Here is a 19,335-nt window from a genome sequence, read left to right on the forward strand (position 1 = left end):
AATCTGAATTTACTGATGCACAAAATCTGACATTCGGATTTGTGTTTTGTTTCTAGATTAAGAGGAAACCCAGCATCCTAAAACAATATCGCCCATATTTTAAATTATACTATGAACATCAATTGCAGTAGTTTCTTTCAGTGCATGTAGTGTGGGCTCCCATGGGAGCAGCTATTGCCACAAATTTGATGTGGGGTGACAACTTTGAAACTGAAATATACCTTTGACATCTTTGGATCTCTAATTTCGAACCTTGTGTGAAAAGAAGTATACTGAAAAGTTACATGGACATGTTTCCGGTAGCTCAGATGAGGGATTTCTTGAAACCACTACTTGAGACAAAGAGGTGCTAAAGTGCTGTTCAAAAACACAGGTCCCAGGAGGAAAGAAAACAGCAGCGCAAGGCCACGTGTGGTGGCACAGGCCTGTCATCCCAGCAGCTTGGGAGGCTGAGGCAGGAGGATTGCAAGTTCAAAGCCAGCCTCAGCAACTTAGTGAGGCCCTCAGCAACTCTGTGAGACTCTGTCTCTAAATAAAACACAAAACAGGGCTGGGATGTGGCTCAGGGGTTAAGCACCCCTGGGTTCAATCCCCAGAACCAAAAAAAAAACAAAGGCAGCTCATATTTTCAAGAGACAGCAGGATGTACGTTGACCCAGCTCCAATGCATCCAGTTCTCTCAGCAGCTTAAGTGTGGATGTCGTAGGCCCCAATGGTGACATTAGCCTGTGAGCTGTGCACCTACCCAAGGGAGCAATACCTCTGCCTAAGAAAGCAGTCTGTGTGGTTCTTCTGGAGTCTGTTTTCAATTCTGGATGTTTTCCCCCATGAAAAGAATGAAAAGTGTGTGTATGCATTTAAACCCTCCCGTGGTTACTTTAATTAAAGACGCACCTCCCTCTTCGCTTCCAGAAATGAACTGAATTAGGTATATTGGTAGCCATTTTTTCAATCTTCAGGGCAGGAATTTTCTCATTTGTGTTTCAAGAACTCAGGTCTTGGTGACAATGAGTTTTCCCCTCACCGGAAATTAATGTTGCTGTAACAAATCGCTTAGGTACTTAATACCGGAAACATGTTATGGGGCTGAAGAAATGGTGTTAGGAAAGGAGGTGAGGGTTGCTATCAGAACTGAAGCACAGATTCTTCACGTGTCAAGTGTACTCTACAATGCAATTGTCTTTTTTTTAAGGATCCTCCATTTTATTAGATTTAAAAAACAATAAAACCAGTAGGAACCTGGGCGCTGGTGCACACCTCTATTCCCAGCTGCTCGGTAGGCTGAGGCAGGAGGATTGAGAGTTCAAAGCCAGCCTTAGCAACACTGAGGCCCTAAATAACTCAGTGAGACCCTGTCTCTAAATAAAATGTAAAAAAGGGCTGGGGTAGCTCAGTTGGTAGAGTGCTTGCCCTGCATGCATAAGGCCCTGGGTTCGACCCCCAGCAACACACACACACACACACACACACACACACAAGGTGTGTGGTGGGGGGACTGAGGATGTGGTTAAGTGCTCTTGGGCTCAATCCCCTGTACCTTTAAAAGAAAAAAAAAAAAAAAAGATGGGGATGGGGAAAGAAATATACAAGAGGATTAGGCAAAGATCAGGGTTATAAAAGGGAGAAGTATGGACAGGAGAAGGAAGGTCAAGAACCCCAAAGTCAGGGCAGGAAAGAGGTTTCTAAGGACTAGACATCACTTCATTTGATACAACACAAAATTTATTTTTGTGGATATATATATATATATTTAGTTGTTAATGGACCTTTACTTTTACTTATTCATACACAGTACTGAACATCAAACCCAGTGCCTCACACATGCTAGGCAAGTGCTCTGCCACTGAGCCACCAACCTAGCCCAGAACACAAGTTCTTTTGATAATGCCTTTCCATGTATTCTGTTGCTCTTCCCATTTGAATATGGGGGATTGAGTCCGAACTTCGTTTCTGGAAAGCTCCTCACCCCAGGTAGATAGTAATTAATCATGTGTGAAAGTAATTTGTGTTCAGTCCTGAGGAATCCTGGTGTCAGGCATATCCTTGATGAAATTTTTCAGATGTACTCAAGGGGCTTTTCACATTCGAAAAGCCAGAGTTCTTTACGGACAGTTGATGGTCCTCTCAGTTACCAAAAAAAAAAAGGTTAACCAGGGCTGGGGATGTGGCTCAGTGGTAGAGCGCATGCCGAGCATGTGTGAGGCCCTGGGTCCTGAGTTTCACCCCCAGCTCAAAAAAGAAAAGAAAAAGTCAACCAATAAAATCTCTTTAGCTCAGCATTAAAATTGAAAATTAGTAAGGTTGTTGCCAACAGCCTAGCTCAAGTGGCCAGATTCACCACCTGCATACATAAGATATCAGCAAATTATGGAAAAGGGAAAAATGAATTTTATGTAATTTGATCAAGCTATGGGAACTAGATCCCCATAGCTAGATTGCTTCTCCCCTGGGAGACTGAAGCTGTTCCATTTTACAGAAACTAAAAACCAAGCTGGGCGAGGTGGCACATGTGTGTAAGCCCAGAGACTTGGGAGGCTGATTACCTGGTTACCGGGATAGGTTGACATAACCCCAAGTGTTCGGTTTGTGTTGCTGACTTTTCAGTCTCTTCCTTACATTTACTAATATTTTACTCATTCCAATTTTGAACATATGCATAGTAAGGGGGTATTATCTTACCCAACTTCGGTTATTCTTCTTTGTATTTGTTTGAGTGAATCATCATTGAAAATGACTGGACTCTGCCATTGTAATGCTCCTGTAGACATGACCTTGCTCTCGCCACCTCTTATCAAGAGGAACCTGCCAAAGCTGTACTGCTCCTTACGAAAGGACTGGAAGCTGGACACACCCCTGTAATCCCAGCGACTCGGGAGGCTGAGGCAGGAGGATCCCAAGTTGAAGGCCAGCCTCAGCAACTTAGCGAGGTCCTAAGCAACTTAACAAGACCCTGTCTCAAAACAAAAAATAAAAAGGGCTGGGGATGCGGCTCAGGGGTAGAGCACCCCTGGGTTCAACCTCCAGGATCACACACACTCAACAAATGATGAAAAAAGATTGTAAATGGAGAAGGGAATTCTTCTCAGCTTTGGTTATGTATCAAATATATATATATATATATATGTATATATGATCCTGTTGGACCTGATGATTGCTGGGGACTTGGCTCAAGAATCTGCCCAAGGTGACCAACTTCATGGTCACACTTATTCTGAATGTGGTCATGAAGGCTGGCTGCAGGACCCCTTTGAAAAATTGATTGGAAAATCTTTGAAGACCTTCTGACCGACACAGAGATGGATCCCGAAGCGTGTGTGTGTTGCTGGGATTGGACCCCGTAACAGCCATGGGAAGCACACACTCCGCCACTGACACTAAGCTACACTGCCGGCCCCTTAAGATTTTTTTTTTTTTTTTTTTTTTTTTTTTTTTTTTTGTAGCAGGGCTTGAACCCGGGGGTGCTTAACTACTGAGCCACATCCCCAGCCCTTTTTATATTTTATTTACAGACAGGATCTCGCTGAGTTGCCTAGAGTCTTGCTGAGGCTGGCCTCAAACTTGCAATCCTCCTGCCTCAGCCTCCTGAACTGCTGGGATTACAGGCATGTGCCTGTACTGGGTTCAGTCTGCAGTACAAAAAAATAAAAAGTAAGTTTGCCATGGTCACTGTGTTACTCACCTTTCAGTCACTATAACAAAATACCTGAAATCAACCTGAAAGAGGAATGGTTTATTTTGGGTCACAGATTCAGAGGTTTCAGTGCACGGTCCTTTGACCTTGTTTTTAGAACTGAGGTGAGGCAGAACATCATAGAAAAAGCACATGCTGGAAGAAACTGTTCACCTCACGGCTACCAGGAAACCAAGGAGCAAAATAGAAAGGGGCGGTGGTCCCAATATCCTCCTTCAGGGACATGTCCCCAATGACCCAATTTCCTTCAACTAGGCCTCATTGCCTAAAGGTACCACCAACCATGCCTTTTGCAATATGAGCCTTTAGGTGCCATTTAAGGTCCAAACAATGACTGGGTGCAATGGCCTGGGCCTGTAATCCCAGTGGCTCTGGAGGCTGAGGCAGGAGGATCACAAGTTGGAGGCCAGCCTCAGCAACAGCAAGGCCCTAAGCAACTCAGTGAGACCCTGTCTCAAAATAAAAAAATAAAATAGGGCTGGAGATGTGGCTCTGTGGTTGAGCACCCCTGCATTCAATCACTGGTACCAAAAAGAAAAAAGAAAGAAAGAAAAGGATGTTTTTGTGTCCGTCAAATTGTCATTTCAGGAAAAGAAAGTACCAAGCCCAGCTTTGTAGATCCTTGTAACCAGGGGGCTTTGCTTTTGCCCAGGACAATTCCTCTGGCTTTGCAATCTTCCTGGAACAAATAATGACAAATGAAATAGCACTTGAAGCCATCTGTTGGAGCTGGTGCATTTGCCTCTGGTGTTTATAAACCTGCTTCGATAGAAAAGCAAAAACAAAGCCCAGAGTTTAGCAAAAACCATGGCTGGGTGAGCAGCCAAAAGCAATTTCCATCTCAGAAAGAAACAGTTTATTTTTATCCAAGATGTGTTTAGGAATGCGTGGTTGCTTGAGAGCATGAAATGCGGGGGCCGTGCTATTGCAGAGGCACCTCTTTTTTTGGAGAAAAGGGGGTGCCAGAAGTCTGCGGTTGCATTTTTGTGTTTGGGTTTAGCTTCGTTGCTGAAAATAGCAGGAAGAATTTTGCGTCGATCGGCCTGACTAGTCCACCAGCGGAATTCTCAGAACACGGAACGCTGGGCATTAGCTTTGCTAATGGTAACTCCCCCCACCCCCGCCCCCCGTGATTTGCTAATGACAGCGACAGACAGGATTTTGCCTTTTTTATTGGAATAGGACTACATGAGAAGTTGGATTATTTTGTCCTTTGTAAGTAATAGGATAGTTCTAATCTTCGTAAACCCTATGAAGCAGGAGAAATAGTCTCAAAGGCCTTAAACTTTTTCAGGGTTGCTCAGCAGGAAGAGAAAAAGACAAGAAATTGTTTGTTTGTTTGTGTTAGTACCAGGGATTGAACCCAGCAGTGCTCAGCCACTGAGACACAACCCCGGGTCTCACTGAGTTGCTTAGAGCCTTGCTAAGTTGCTGAGGCTGACCTCCAACTTTTGATCCTCCTCCCTCAGCCTCCCCAGTCGCTGGGATTACAGGCGTGCGCCACCATACTAGGCCCAGAAATTGTTGTCTTTGTATTAGACTATTGGACAAGTAAAACAAACAGGAGGTGGCATTTCAAATTTACTCCATGGTCCATTAGTGGCACTGACAGCTGTGGCTCCTGTACCACGCCCCCCCCTTTTTTTTCTTCTTTTTTTTTTTTTGCGGTACTGGGGATCGAACTCAGGGCCTTGTGCTTGTGAGGCAAGCACTTTTACCAGCTGAGCTATCTCCCCAGCCCTTCTTCTTCTTTTTTATTTCTTTTGGTACTAGCACTTTACCACTGAGCCACACCTGCAGACCTTTTTATTTTTTGTGTGCGACAGGGACTCCCTGAGTTACTTAGGGCTCCCTAAGTTGCTGAGGTTGGCCTCTAACTTGGAATCCTCCTGCCTCAGCCTCCTGAGTTGCAGGGATTACAAGCATGCACCACTGTGGCCTGCTGATGTGGGTTTGGGGTTTTTTTTTGTTGTTGTTACCAGGGATTGAACCCAGGGGTGCTTGACCACTGAGCCACATCCCCAGCCCTGTTTATATTTTACTTTGAGGTAGGGTCTCGCTAAGTTGCTTAGGGCCTCACGATCCTCCTGCCTCGGCCTCCAGAGTCACCGGGATTACAGGTATGCACCCCTATGGCAGGCTAGATGTTGTGTTTTTATATATGTGAACTTTCTTTTTCTTTCATTTTTTTCTTTCTAAATTTAATGACAAAGTAGAAAATCAGGTGAAATCCTGTAAAATGGAAATGCAGAAAGTAAGAGCACAACTTCTGTCCTACATGGCCTGTAATAAATGTTGAGATCTGCAATGCTGCAGGTTCCAGAGAAAGTTCTGCTTTCAAGATTTTTTTTTCATTGGAGAATATCATGCTAAGTGAGATAAGCCAATCTCAAAAATCCAAAAGGTGAATGATCTCACTGATAAGCGGATGATGACACATAATGGGGGGTGGGAGGGGTTAGTGTTAGGGTTAGGTTTAGGGTTAGGGTTAGGGAGGGGGGCAAGAATGGAGGAAGGAAGGACTGTATAGAGGGAAGAGAGGGGTGGGAGGGGTGGGAGGGAAGGGAAAAAATAACAATGAATCAAACAACATTACCCTATGTAAATTTATGATTACACAAATGGTATGCCTTTACGCCATGTACAGACAGAGAAACAACATGTATCCCATTTGTTTACAATAAAAATAAATTAAAATTAAAAAAAAAGATTTTTTTTTTCCAAATCTTTTTTTTTTTTTTTCTTTTTTCTTTTCCTTTCTCTTCTTTTTTTTTGATGCTTAGGATGAAAGGCACACCTTGACCTGGGCTGCAAGCTCTACCACTGAGCTATATCCCAGACCTTGAAATCATTCTTTAACAATGAAAATCCGTTTTACAATGAACTCCTGGCAGACAACCATAAGGCAGTGAATTTTTTTTCCTTTTTCTTTCTGTGTGTGTGTGTGTGTGTGTGTGTGTGTGTGTGTGTGTCTCTGGGGAATAGATCCCAGGGCCTCCTGCAGACCCTTTACCACAGAACTCTACCACCAGCCCAGGGTGTGGGTGCTTTTCTCCACTAGTACCAGGGCTTGACCCCAGGGGCACTCTACCACCGAGCCCCAGCCCCAGCCCTTTTTATTTTATTTTGAGACAGGGTCTCCCTAAGTTGCTGAGGCTGACCTTGAACTTGCGATCCTCCTGTCTCAGCCTCCCTGTGAAGCCAGAATTGAGGATAGGCAGTTAGTGTAGAAATAGGGAATCGGGTCAAATCAAGAAATGGAGGCCAAGAAAGCCATCTGCCTCTAGTGGCGCCCTGTTTCTCAGGGGTTTCAACTCCAGATTACAAACCCTGATACCTTGGGATCCAACAAATCAGCCTTGGTCACCTAGGGTGGATGACATGAAAGATTGAGCTAAGAGATGTTGAATACGTTGAGTCATGAGCCTTATATAAACATTTTCCTGTTAAACTGGGCCCGATGGCGCATGCCTGACATCCCAGCAGCTTGGGAGGCTGAGGCAGGAGGATTGTGAATTCAAAGATGTTATGGGGCGCAACTTAAGAACAGACCCATCACCACTGAGAAGTCCAAATTTGAGAGTCTTTATTAAGCCAGCCGGCTGACTGTCTCACACAATGCCCCACAAAATGGCTATTGGGAGAACAGCCCCGACCACAGGGTTGTAGGGGTTCTTATACCAAAACTCACATCAATCATGTCTGTTGCTATGATTTGAAATTACACAGTAACATCATGAGATCATCGACAGAGGGGGAAGTGGGTCAAACTGACCCTTACCTAGGTACAAACTAAAGAATGGTTACTAACACACACACAATCACTGTTCACATGGTACACTGTTTAGGAGCAATAGGAATCAAAAGAGAGCAATTCTTTACTACATAGGAGTTGCCATTGGATATTATTAAACATGTCACACCAAGTAACTGGTGATGGGCACAGAGGCGGGGTGTTCCCATGGGAGAAGCTTATTTCCTACATAACATGGAGTCTCAGAGCAAAATGGAGTCTGTTTAGTCATTTCCCTTAGAGTCTGGCCTATAACATTCTCATGGAGCCAGGTCTGTCAGTCCATCACAAAAGTCAGCCTCAGCAATAGCGAGGTCTCAAGCAACTCAGTAAGACCCTGTCTCTAAATAAAATACACATGGGAGGGGCTGGGGATGTGGCTCAGTGGTTAAGCACCCCTGGGTTCAGTCCCCAGTAACAACAGCAAGGAAGAAAAAAAAAAAAAAGAAGAAGAAGAAGAAGAAGAAAAAGGAAGAAAGAAAAAGAAAAACCTTCAAAATAAGAAATGCCAGTACATTCCCTGAGGACTGCCTTTAGGACTTCGTAGGAAGCCCTGGGGAGAACAGCTGTTCGGAGCGCTGGTCTTTACAGCTAACGCTTAGAAAACACCTGAGTTCTGACTGAGAGGTACAATTTGCAAAGCATGAACAGCCAGCAGAATTCTGAATGACTTGGTTTCCTGTATTGGAGCCAAACAAGTTTAAGGGGCGGATGGAAGGGCGAGAAATGAAGCCCACTGCCCGTGGTTTTGTGCTCTTCTCTTTAGTCTGTCAAGGAATTTGGGGGTAAAGAATTAGAAAGCTGCTTCTGGCTGGGGAGATAGCTCAGTTGGTAGAGGGCTTGCCTCACATGCACAAGGCCCTGGGTTCGATCCCCAGCACCGCAAAAAAAAAAAAAAGAAGAAGAAGAAGAAGAAATCAAATCTGCTTCCATGTGTTGAATTCCCAACTCTGCCAGACATTAGCATTAGATACTGCCCAGCAGCTCCGCTTTCAGATTAGCAGCGATCTACCTGACTGTACCAACACTGCCCAGGAAGAAAAGCCATCTCCCGCATGGCATTCAAAGCTATTTCCATTTGGAAGGAAAATAAATGCAGCCCAGAAGCAACACTTCCCCCCTACACTGGCTCTGGGGGCGAGAATAAAGGCCGCTTACCACAAACATAGAGACTTCTAGATGCTACGAGAGGTTCTGCCTTAAGCAGTGTGTTTTCTACTCAGCCAAAGCCCCCATGCAGATCTGAGGGAGGAAACTGGGAAGGTTAATTCAAGATGGAAACAAGCTAGCCAGATTGGAGGCGCCCTGGGGAAGTCGCCCCGGAGGGCTGGTCCCCAAACCTCATAAGCTTTGAGGATTTTATCTAATCAGAATGATGCAGAATCAGGGTGTGGGTGTGGCTCAGTAGTAGAGGGCTTGCCTGGCATGTGTGAGGCACTGGGTTCCATTCTCAGCACCGCATATAAACAAATAAATGAAGGCTCATCAACAACTAAAAAAATATATATAAATTTAATATACATTAATATTTATTAATAATATCAATTATTAATAATTAACATTGATTTATTAATTAATATTAATAAATAATAATTATATATTTAATATATTAATATATAATATTTAATATATTTTTTAAAAGGCATGATGCAGAATTAGAGATCAAAACTGGAGGGGAGTTTTTCTCTGGGGTGGGACACCAGGGATTGAAATCAGGGGCACTTAACCACTGAGCCACATCCCCAGCCCTATTTTGTACTTTATCTAGAGACAGGGTCTCACTGAGTTGCTTAGGGCCTGGCTAAATTGCTGAGGCTGGCCTTCAACTTGCCATCCTCCTGCCTCAGCCTCCGTGCCACTGGGATGACAGGCCTGCGCTACTATATTCCTGGCCTTCCCCCACCCCGCGACCTTATACAGAGCTTAAGGAGATAAGGGCTTGGGTTTTTGAGGTGCAGGCTGGTAGACCAGTCTGTGGGAGGTTTAGGAGAGGAGGTCCCCAGCCGGCCAGGGTTGCCTTGTGATGCAGCTGAGGTCTCCAGGTAAGAGCGACCCGCATCATCTTTTTATGGGCCAGGTGTAAGACCCCCATCTCTTCCTCCTTTGGAACAAACCAAAACAAAACAAAATACAACAACAACAACAAAGCCCTCCTTTGCAGAAAGGGGCATGGGATAGTAGAGAACCGTCTGCATCCACTATCTACTTCACTAATGCAGATGTCAGTTTCCTTTTACAAAAAAAAAACCATTGGAACTATTCTCACCTCTGCCGGAGGTATGAGGTTTCTCTCCTAGCCCCCCGGAAATATGCCAGTCAGCATATTTGCAGTGGAATAGTTTATGCTCCCACAAGACAACGGAGTGAAATTTTTATAAACTGAATTAACTCTATTTAAATGAGCAGCAGGACCCTGGATCTAGCTCAGTGGTAGAGTACTTGTTTTGCCTGCAAAAGTCCCTGGGTTTCTTGGTAGCATTACAAAAACAACCGCCACCAAAGAAAACAAACCATAAAATACTATGCTACCAGATTGTACCTTTGGATCATGTTTTTTTGGTCCTGGGATTGAATCTAGGGGTGCTTAACCACTGAGCCACATCCCCAGCCCTTTTTAAATATTTTATTTAGAGACAGGGTCTTACTGAGTTGCTTTGGGCCTCCATAAATTGGTGAGGCTGGCCTCAAACTTGATCCTCCTGCCTCGGCCTCCCGAGCCACTGGGATTACAGGGGTGCGGGGCTGGATCATCTTTAATTCAAATATCCACACGTACATGAAATGATAGAGCAGTGTTGTTGTTGTTGTTCCCTTAACTTGACACCCCCAAAAGTTCAAAAACTGATGGTAGTCCCTTTAAAATAAAGAAGTGCTAGAAAATGTACTTGTTGGTCTGGAAGTTTGGGAACAGCTCCCCATCAGTAGACACGGAATCCCAGAGGAGGTGCGCTGAGATCCATCCGCGCTCCTTCATTCAAACAGCCAAGTTGCGATGTCGCGAGGGGCGGGAGTGGGGAGCAAAAGGATAATGTGTTTAGTGTCTGGAACTCGAGAACTTGGTGAGTGGAAGGACAACACTCTGCCTTACTTCGACGCGGGCTGTGCGGCAATCCAGGTGTATGGGTCAGTTCCTGTGGATTGGGGGAGAGATTCCACTCTCCCCCAGAACTAGCCATCAAAATGTGCCCATCTTCCTCGGTGAAAAAGGACCACCTTTGTCTGCTGGTCCAGGCGGGCCTCCGCAGACCCGACTCCCTGCACAGGGTCCCAACTTTTCTTGCTTCCTACTTGGGCCTGGGTAAACTGGCCATGCTGCGGGGGAAAGTGGCTCTTCCTGATCGCCTGTGGCCTACATGTTCTTCCAAACCGTGCCACCCTCCCATCAGTCAGTGAGGATAAAAATACACAGCATCGCTGTCATCCCACTGGCTCCGGAGGCTGAGGCAGGAGGATCACAAGTTCGAGGCCAGCCTCAGCAACTTATCAAGGCCCAAAGCAACTTAGTGAGACCCAGTCTCTAAAATACAAAAAAAGGCCGAGGATGTGGCTCAATGGTCAAGTGCCCCTGGGTTCAATCCCTGGAACCAAAACAACAACCCCCCCCACACAGCCTCATTGGTCTGGGGGTGTGGCTCAGTGGTAGGGCACTTGCCTACTACCAGGAGGCCCTGGGTTCCACCCTAAGTACTGCCAAAGAAAGTCGAAAAGTCCAATGGAGAAAATATGTAGAATTCAATTTTCGAACTGTCCCCTTTGTTCCCCCATGTCCCTCCATCATTCAGCTTTTCCTACCAGTCCCTGACTCTACCTGCCTCTCAACATGGCAGCAGTCAGGCCAGTCTTGTTCTTTGCCTTAGGGATGTATTAGCAGAAGTAGAACAAAAGGAGGTGTTTCTAACATCTGAGTTTCAAGGGCCCTCACCTCTGAAAGGAAACACAATAACTCTCTGTTGGAGGCAACACCTGGTTAAGTCTGGACACTGGATTAGACACAAGTTCCCTGGGCATGGGTAGGGGCGAGGGGAAGGTGGACTGAAGCCCAGCATTAGCAGAGGGTACTGGACCCAAAGGGGTCTGCAGATGAAGGCAAGACACAGACACAGAGGTACATATGCCTCTATTTACAATAGCCAAAAGGTCGAAATAGCCCAAGGGTCGGTGGATGAATGAATACAGAAAAAGGATTAGGTGCACAGAATGGAATATTATTCAGCCATAAGAAGGAATGAAGAATTGACATGCTACATGGATGAAACTTGGAAACAAGCCGAGTGAAAGAAGGCAGAAGAGCCCATGCTGTCTGATTCCATTGATGAAGCATTCGGAATGGGCTAAGTCACATAGATGGGAAGCAGAGACAGCTACCGGGGGCCAGGAGACAAAAGAAAGGGGAATGATTGCTAATGGGTAGGGGGTTTTGTTCTGAGGCAACGAAAATGTTCTGGAACTAGACAGAGGTGATGGTTGTCCAACATTGTGAATGTGCTCAACCTTCCCTAGTTGTATACTTTCAAGTGGTTACAGCCAGGCAAGATGGTGCATGCCTGTAACCCCAGGACTCAGGAGAGTGCGGCAGGAAGATCACAAGTTCAAGGCCAGGTTGGGCCACCTAGCGAGACTGTCTCAAAATAAAAAAGTAGAAATAGAAAAAAGCCCGGGGATGCAGCTCAATGGTGGGGAACCCATGGGGTAAATTCCCTATGCTGCAAATTTTTTTTAAAAAGTGGTTAAATGGTAAAAAGTGGTTAAATGGCCAGCCCTGCCTGGTACCTATTTACTCCTCAATCCCAAGCTAAACTGAGCTCTGGATTCGGTCACAAAGGAATGACAGACCCGGGCCTTGCCCAGAGGATCACCCCCACGATGCCCGGCATACCTGCACAGGGGTGACAATAGTCATTATCGTCACAGTCTTTTGCGCCCCTCCACTCCACAGGCAGGAGGGGGGACTCTGGGCAGTCTCTTGGGGCTCCCGCTGCCAGAAGTCCAGCTGCCTAAGGCAGCCAGTCCCCTCTGAGCTGGACCCCAGTGCCAGTTGGTCTTTCCCTGGGAATGGCCTGATCTCCAAATGACCTTTCTTCAGACCCCAGATCCTGAAGCCACCAGCGTCTGTCAGAGGCTCTGCACCTGTTGCCTGGACTATGTGCCCGCCCTGGAGTGGCCCTTCCTGGTCAAAAGCACTCCCCGCATCACCCACTGACCCCTCCTGCCACAGACACCCCAAATCCAGGGCAGGAATGTCCTGCGTGCTCCCAGAAGCCGGAGGGCTGAGGAAAGTAGCCAGGGAAGGGAAGGTCCTGGGGAATGAGACTGATCATGTTATGTTCCGTGCATGGACAGATGTGGCATAATGACTGCCACCAATTATGTCAAACTGCATAATGATAATGCAAAAAAGAAAAGTCCCCAAGGAAAGTCCCTTACAGACTTGCACAGGGGCCAAGGCCCTTGGAGTCCCCGGTCCCTTTCTACTTCCTTAGGTCCTGGACCTACTGCCAAGCGGACCTTTGCCCAGAAGGGATCTCAGTCACCGAGACCCTCCGGCGAACCTGAACTTCAAGGGCAGGCGGCTCGCTCCCCCAGCCCCGCAGCGCGCGCCTCCGCCCAAATCACGCGGGATCTGCGCCGGGCCGGGGTCGGTGGGCGTGTTTCCCGCTGCAGCCGACGTCGTGCGTGCAGCGCGGCTGCGTAAAGCGCCGGAAGTCCTCGGAGCGTGGCCAGCCGCACGATCGGAAGTCCCCTTGGCAACCAAGCGCACGCGGCCGTCCTCGCGGCCCAAGATTAGTATCTGGTGCCCTCTAGCGGTCGCGGGGCTACCTGGTCCTTGAGGCGTCTGGCGAGGCCGGCGGGACTGAGGCAGCGCCATAGATCCAAGCCCTTTGGCATTTTGGTGCCTCTTGTTATTATTATTATTTGTAAGGAAACAGGGCTGGGGTGCAGCTCAGTGGTGGAGCACTTGCCCAGCATGCTCGAGACCCCCTGTTCGATCCCCAGCACCGCCACAAATCAAATCAATAAATAATTGAAAAAAGGAAACAACAGAAGCCTCACACATTCATGCATACCCAGAACACCTCCGTGAAACTAATAAAACTCAAGCCATCGGCCCCTCCCGTGCAGAGGACCCTTCGGGGACCCTGGGGAGGGACGCCAGAAGTGAATGCACACAGTCACAAATGTTTGTAAAATTTGCAAAAGACGATGCAACTGTTACTGGGTAAGATTGCTGTCTCTTCCCACTGCGTCCCCCGGGGTCCTGGAGCCTTAGAAAGGCTGCAGGACTGAAGTTGAGTTGGAGGTGCATTCTGTGTGACCTTAATGGCCTGTTTCCACATATCCTGATTCCTGGCCATTCTGGGGTAGGAAGGACTTCCAGGAATAATCTCACTGCCCGCCTGGCATCATGATACTGAGCTACAGCAGCTGCCACGTGGGCGGTGGAGAAGAAACAGGTTTGAAGTGATAGATCCAGAAACTGGTCCTGTGGAAAATTCTTCCAACCATTAAATGTAAAAACATGTGAGCAGATCAAAAAGAAAGGTTTTCCTGTCAAGAATATAATCAAGCCGGGTGTACTGGTGCAAGCCTATAATCCCAGTAACTTGGGAGGCCCGGGCAGGAGGATGGTAAATTGGAGGCCAGTCCCAGCAAGTTAGGGAGAACTGGTCTCAAAAAATAAAGGACAAAGGACTAGGGATGTGGCTCAGTGGTAAAGCATTCAACCTCCAGTACGTGGGGATCATACATCTTTATAGGCAGTGGCCCAAGTAACTTCCTCAAATCGATGGATTTTCTTCTACTTTAACCAAATCAACCTACTTAAGTAAACTTTGAAATTTAGAGGTAGCAGAATTGATTGCATTTGAAAATTATTTGTGTGAGATTCCATGCAGTAGTAGTAATTTATCAACTTAAATCCTTAACTTCAAGCACAAAAATAATAGGAAAATAACAGTAGACATGAAGTTTTACCTGTAATAAATTGTGATTGGATTTATTAAATTCCTATCCCGAGTACATGTAGTTTTTCAGCTACAGCATTAAGTCTTCAAATTATCCCTTGGAAGCAGAGCATGGATTGCTGGTCTGTGCCCGCAGTCCCAGCTACTTAGGAGATTGAGGTGGGAGGGTCACTTTGAGGTCATGAATTCAAGACCAGCCTGGGCCACATAGCAAGACCCTGTTTTAAAATTTTAAAAATCACTCCTTTGTTCCATCTCTGATTCTGATGCTTAGCATATTCCCACCCTTCCGGTCCACAAATACTGTTAGTTAGAAAGTCATTGCTCTTTTAAGTAGTTATTGGTATTGTTGATGAGAAGTTTGGGGGTGCAGGAGGTGGTAGAAGGAATAGTCTCATATTTCCTTTGAGGCATTGTTAGGGGTACATGAGCTAGATTTAGTTTTTTTTTTTTTTGATACCAGGAATTGAATCCAGGGGCTCTTAATCACTGAGCCACATCCCCAGTCCTTTTTAAAAAATATTTTATTAGAGACAGGGTCTCACTGAGCTGCTTAGGGCCTCGCTAAGTTGCTGAGGCTGGCTTTGAACTTGAGATCCTCCTGCCTCAGCCTCCCGAGCTGCTGGGATTACAGGCATGAGATTACAGGCATGCGCCACCGCACCCAGTGCTAAAAGATGGAATTTTTAAAAAGATGAATTTGATACTTGTTAGTCTTTGATCTTCTGGTAGAAATTCAATTTTAAATATACTGTTACTTGTTTTATTGTCTGCAGAATTAAGGGTAAGTAATAGTTTTTGTCTTTAGTCTTTTGGTATCATTTCTTTAACTTCTATTGAGCTTCTTTTGCAGATATTGGACGTATGTTCTAATGACGTATCTTCTAATGATGTCTTCACCATTAGCATATTCATCCTGCTGAAGACAAATATCAAACTCAAAAAAAAAGCCAGGCTCTGTGGTGCACACCTGTAATCCCAGCAGCTGGGGAGGTCGAGGCCAGGGGATCACAAGTTCAAAGCCAGCCTCAGTAACAGTGAGGCCCTAAGCAACTCAGTGAGACCCTGTCTCTAATAAAGTACAAAAAAGGGCTGGGGATGCGGCTCATTTGTCAAGTCCTTCTGAGTTCAATTCCTGGTACCAAAAAGAAAGAAAATAAAATTTAAAAAAGAGAAAGAGATAAATACATTGTAAAATCTGCAACACTGAAAAAAAAAAGAAAAAAATTGTTTTGGTTTTTAGGTACCAGGGATTGAACTCAGGGATGCTCAACCACTGAGCCACATCCCCAGCCCCTGTATTTTCTATTTTAAGACAGGATCTTCTGAGTTGCTTAGGGCCTCTCTAAATTTTTGAGGCTAACTCTGAACCAGAGTTTCTCCAAATTTGACAACAATCCTTAAAATGTACACGGAATGGAGCTGGACCAGGTGATACGTGCTTGTAATCCCAGCAATTTGGGAGGCTGAGGTAGGAGGGTCACAAATTTGAGGCCAGCCTTGGCAGTTTAGCAATACCCTATCTCAAAATAAAAAAATAAAAGGGCCCGGGGTATATAGCACAGTGGTAGAGCACTTGCCACAACACAGCCCAAAAAAAAAAAAAAAAAAAAGTGTCCAGAATTATTAACCAATTTTGAAGCTGAAAGTTTTCTAACCCCTCTTTAACGAAAAACAAATTTCCTGCCAGGGGCGGTGGCACATGCTTGTGATGTCAGTGACTTTGGAGGCTGAGTCGGGAGGATCACATGTTTGAGGCCAGCTTCTGCAATTTAACAAGACCTTACTAAGCAACTTAGTGAGACCCTGTCTGAAAAAACAAACAAACAAATAAATAAATAGGGTCGGAGATGTAGCTCAGTGACAAAGCGTCTCTGGGTTCCATCCCCAGTACCAAAAAATTAAAAATAGATATATAAATAAGCGTTCCTAATTTTGTATTCATATTGTGTGTGTGTGTGTGTGTGTGTGGTGCTGGGATGGAGTCTAGGGCTTGGTGAACGTGCTAAGGATGCACTGTACCCTCAGCTACACCCCCAACCCTGTCTTCCCCTCCTCCTCCTCCTGCCCCCTCCTTTTTTAAAGGGCCACTCAAGTTGTACAATCAGGCAGCACAAAACCTGGACCTACCCTCCCACGCCTGGTGCATATTCCAGAAAATTCATAGAATCACAACATTACCACAGATGGATTAAAAGCTTGTTCCGAGGAGAATTATTTTCCACTAATTAAGCTCATTTTACTAATTAAACTCATTTTCCTTTTGGTCCCCCTAAGCTTTCCATTCCTTCGGTGTCACCCCCAAAGGAATCGCAGAGGAGGGCTTCGGGCCATTATTTCACCATTGTCTCAGCCAGAACGGGTGGTTTTTTTTCTTTACTCTTAGGGGTATTTTAAGATCATCATCATCTGTTATGCAAAAAAAAAAAAAAAAAAAAAAAATCAAATTTTCATTTTTTGTTAGTGTTTCATAAGCCTAAATTTCTTTTATTTTGTTCTGTAGACACTTATAGGAAGAGAGCTTTTTAAAAGTCTGTCACTCAGAGTTCAGCAGATGCAACCTGAAGAGAGGTCCCTGGTCCCCTTGGAAGGAATGGTAATATCCTGGTGGGTGGGGTGTTTCTCGTTCCCTGACAGCTTTTTCTTCTTTCTGTTAGGTTGTCCTAGAAGAAACATAAGAGGCATAAGGATACGCCAGATGGTGAAAAATAGGCTTATGGCACCAAAATAGTGTTGTGTTTATTAAAAACCAAGCTCGTATTGAACACCAGAAGGCTCAAACCCAGCTCTGAGTAAGAATGTCCACATTTAGCATGAATCTTGGCATGTCTGACCTTCCCACGGGCAAAACACTGTGAGCCACCTGCCTGCCCGGGGGTGTCGCTGCAGGACAGGGCTGCCAGCCTAGGGTGCTGGGGGTCCCCAAGCCTGCTTCTTGGAAGGCCAGCTTGGTCCAGTCCCACCGCCTCTCTTTCCACACACCCCACTGCATCCGACTGAGTCCTCAGCTGGAGCCTCTGACTCACCCACCTCTCCTTCATTCTGGATTTTTCTTCGGTGCTGGGGATTGACCCCAAGACCTCTTGCATTTCAGACAGCACTCCACCGAGTGACCGTCGCAGCCTCAGAACTTACTTTTTCATTGTTGTTGTTGCTTATTTTTAAATTAAAAAAAAATTGTTTTTGAGAAGGGGTCTTGCTCGTTTGCCCAGGCTGGCTTGGAACTCTGATCTCGAGCCATCCTCCTGTCTCAGCCTCCTGAACAGCTGGGATTACAGGTGTGTGCCACTGCCCGACACGTACAGCTCTGACGGCAAAGTTTGAGCAGAACGGGTCGCTGCTCAGCCTGCCGATGTGCCGTGTGAGGTTGGTGAGAAAGCGGAGCTGGTACTCGGTGTCACAAAGGCCACTGTGCTGTGCCTTTGGTGGTGAGTGTGTGTTTGCCACTTGATTGCACAGCTAGTGGATGTGTGTTCATCTTCAGGATATGCATGGGCTTCAGAGTGAATGTGACAATTTAAAAAATCTTCATGTTTTAGCCATATCTTTTTTCTTTTCTTTTTCTTTCTTTTCCTTTTTCTTTTTTTGGTACCAGGGATTGAACCCAGGGGTGCTTAACCACCGAGCCACATCCGCAGCCCATTTTTTAAAAAAGATTTTATTCAGAGACAGGGTCTTACTGAATTGCTTAGGGCCTCACTAAGTTGCTGAGGCTGGCTTTGAACTTGCGATCCTCCTGCCTCAGCCTCCCAAGTGACTGGGATTACAGACCTGCACTACTGTGCCTGGCTAGTCCTACATATTTTTATTGGTTGATTGATTGCAGTACTGGGGATTGAACCCAGGGGTGCCCTACCACTGGGCTACATCCCAGCCCTTTCTGTGTTTTATGTTGAGACGGGGTTGAGGCTGGCCTCAAACTCATGATCATCTTACCTCAGCCTCGAAAGTCTCTGGAATTACAGGTGCGTGCCACTAAGCCCAGCTGGTCTTACACATTTAGCTGTTTGGGGATGTAGTTATTTCCCTCTTGAATTTTGAATATGAGACTACTAAGGTCATGTCACGATATTCAGTGGTGAAATTGTTTTTTGCAGTGCTGCAGTTTGAACTCAGGACCTCAAGCATGCTAGGCAACTGAGGTACACCCCGACCTTTTTATTTTTTATTTTGAGACAGGGTTTTGCTAAATTGCCCAGGCTGTCCTTGAACTTGAGATCCTTCTATCTCAGCCTTCTGAGTCACCGGCATTACAGAAGTGTACTACCACACTCTGTGAAATCTTGTTTGTTATTATCACTCCTATTCCTTTTCATTTAGAATCAGAATAAAGTTGTATTTCAAATATCTTTAAAAAAAAAGAAAATGGATAATAATGGTCATAACTTTGCATCACCAGATCACCTATAATTCTAATGACAGATGCAATAGTAAGAAAATGGCCTTACAGCCAGGTGTGGTAACGCTCGCCTGTAATCCCAGCAACTCTGGAGGCTGAGGCAGGAGGATCACAAGTTGGAGACCAGCCTCAGAAATTTAGTGAGGCCCTGTCTCAAAATAAAAACTAAGAAGTGCCGAGAATGTGGGTTAGTGATAGAGCACTTCTGGGTTCAGTCCCCAATAAAGAGGTGGGGGAGGAGGGAGGGAAAAGGAAGGGAAGGGAAGGGAGAGAAAGAAAGCAGATGACCTTATAGAAGCCCTGATCTTATAGAAGCCTCTGACCTTATAGATGGGAGGGTGCCAGGGTCTGGTTCCAGATGCTTCAGTGGGGTTCCAGTGCGGTGGAGTCTGGCTGTGAGTCCGTGAGTCCTCATGGGTGATGGGAACAGCAAGTGATGATTGACAGGCAAGCATGGCCAAGAAGGCTTTGCTACTGTACATTAATTTCG

This window comes from Sciurus carolinensis, chromosome X (assembly GCF_902686445.1).
Source record: "Sciurus carolinensis chromosome X, mSciCar1.2, whole genome shotgun sequence".
NCBI lineage: Eukaryota > Metazoa > Chordata > Mammalia > Rodentia > Sciuridae > Sciurus > Sciurus carolinensis.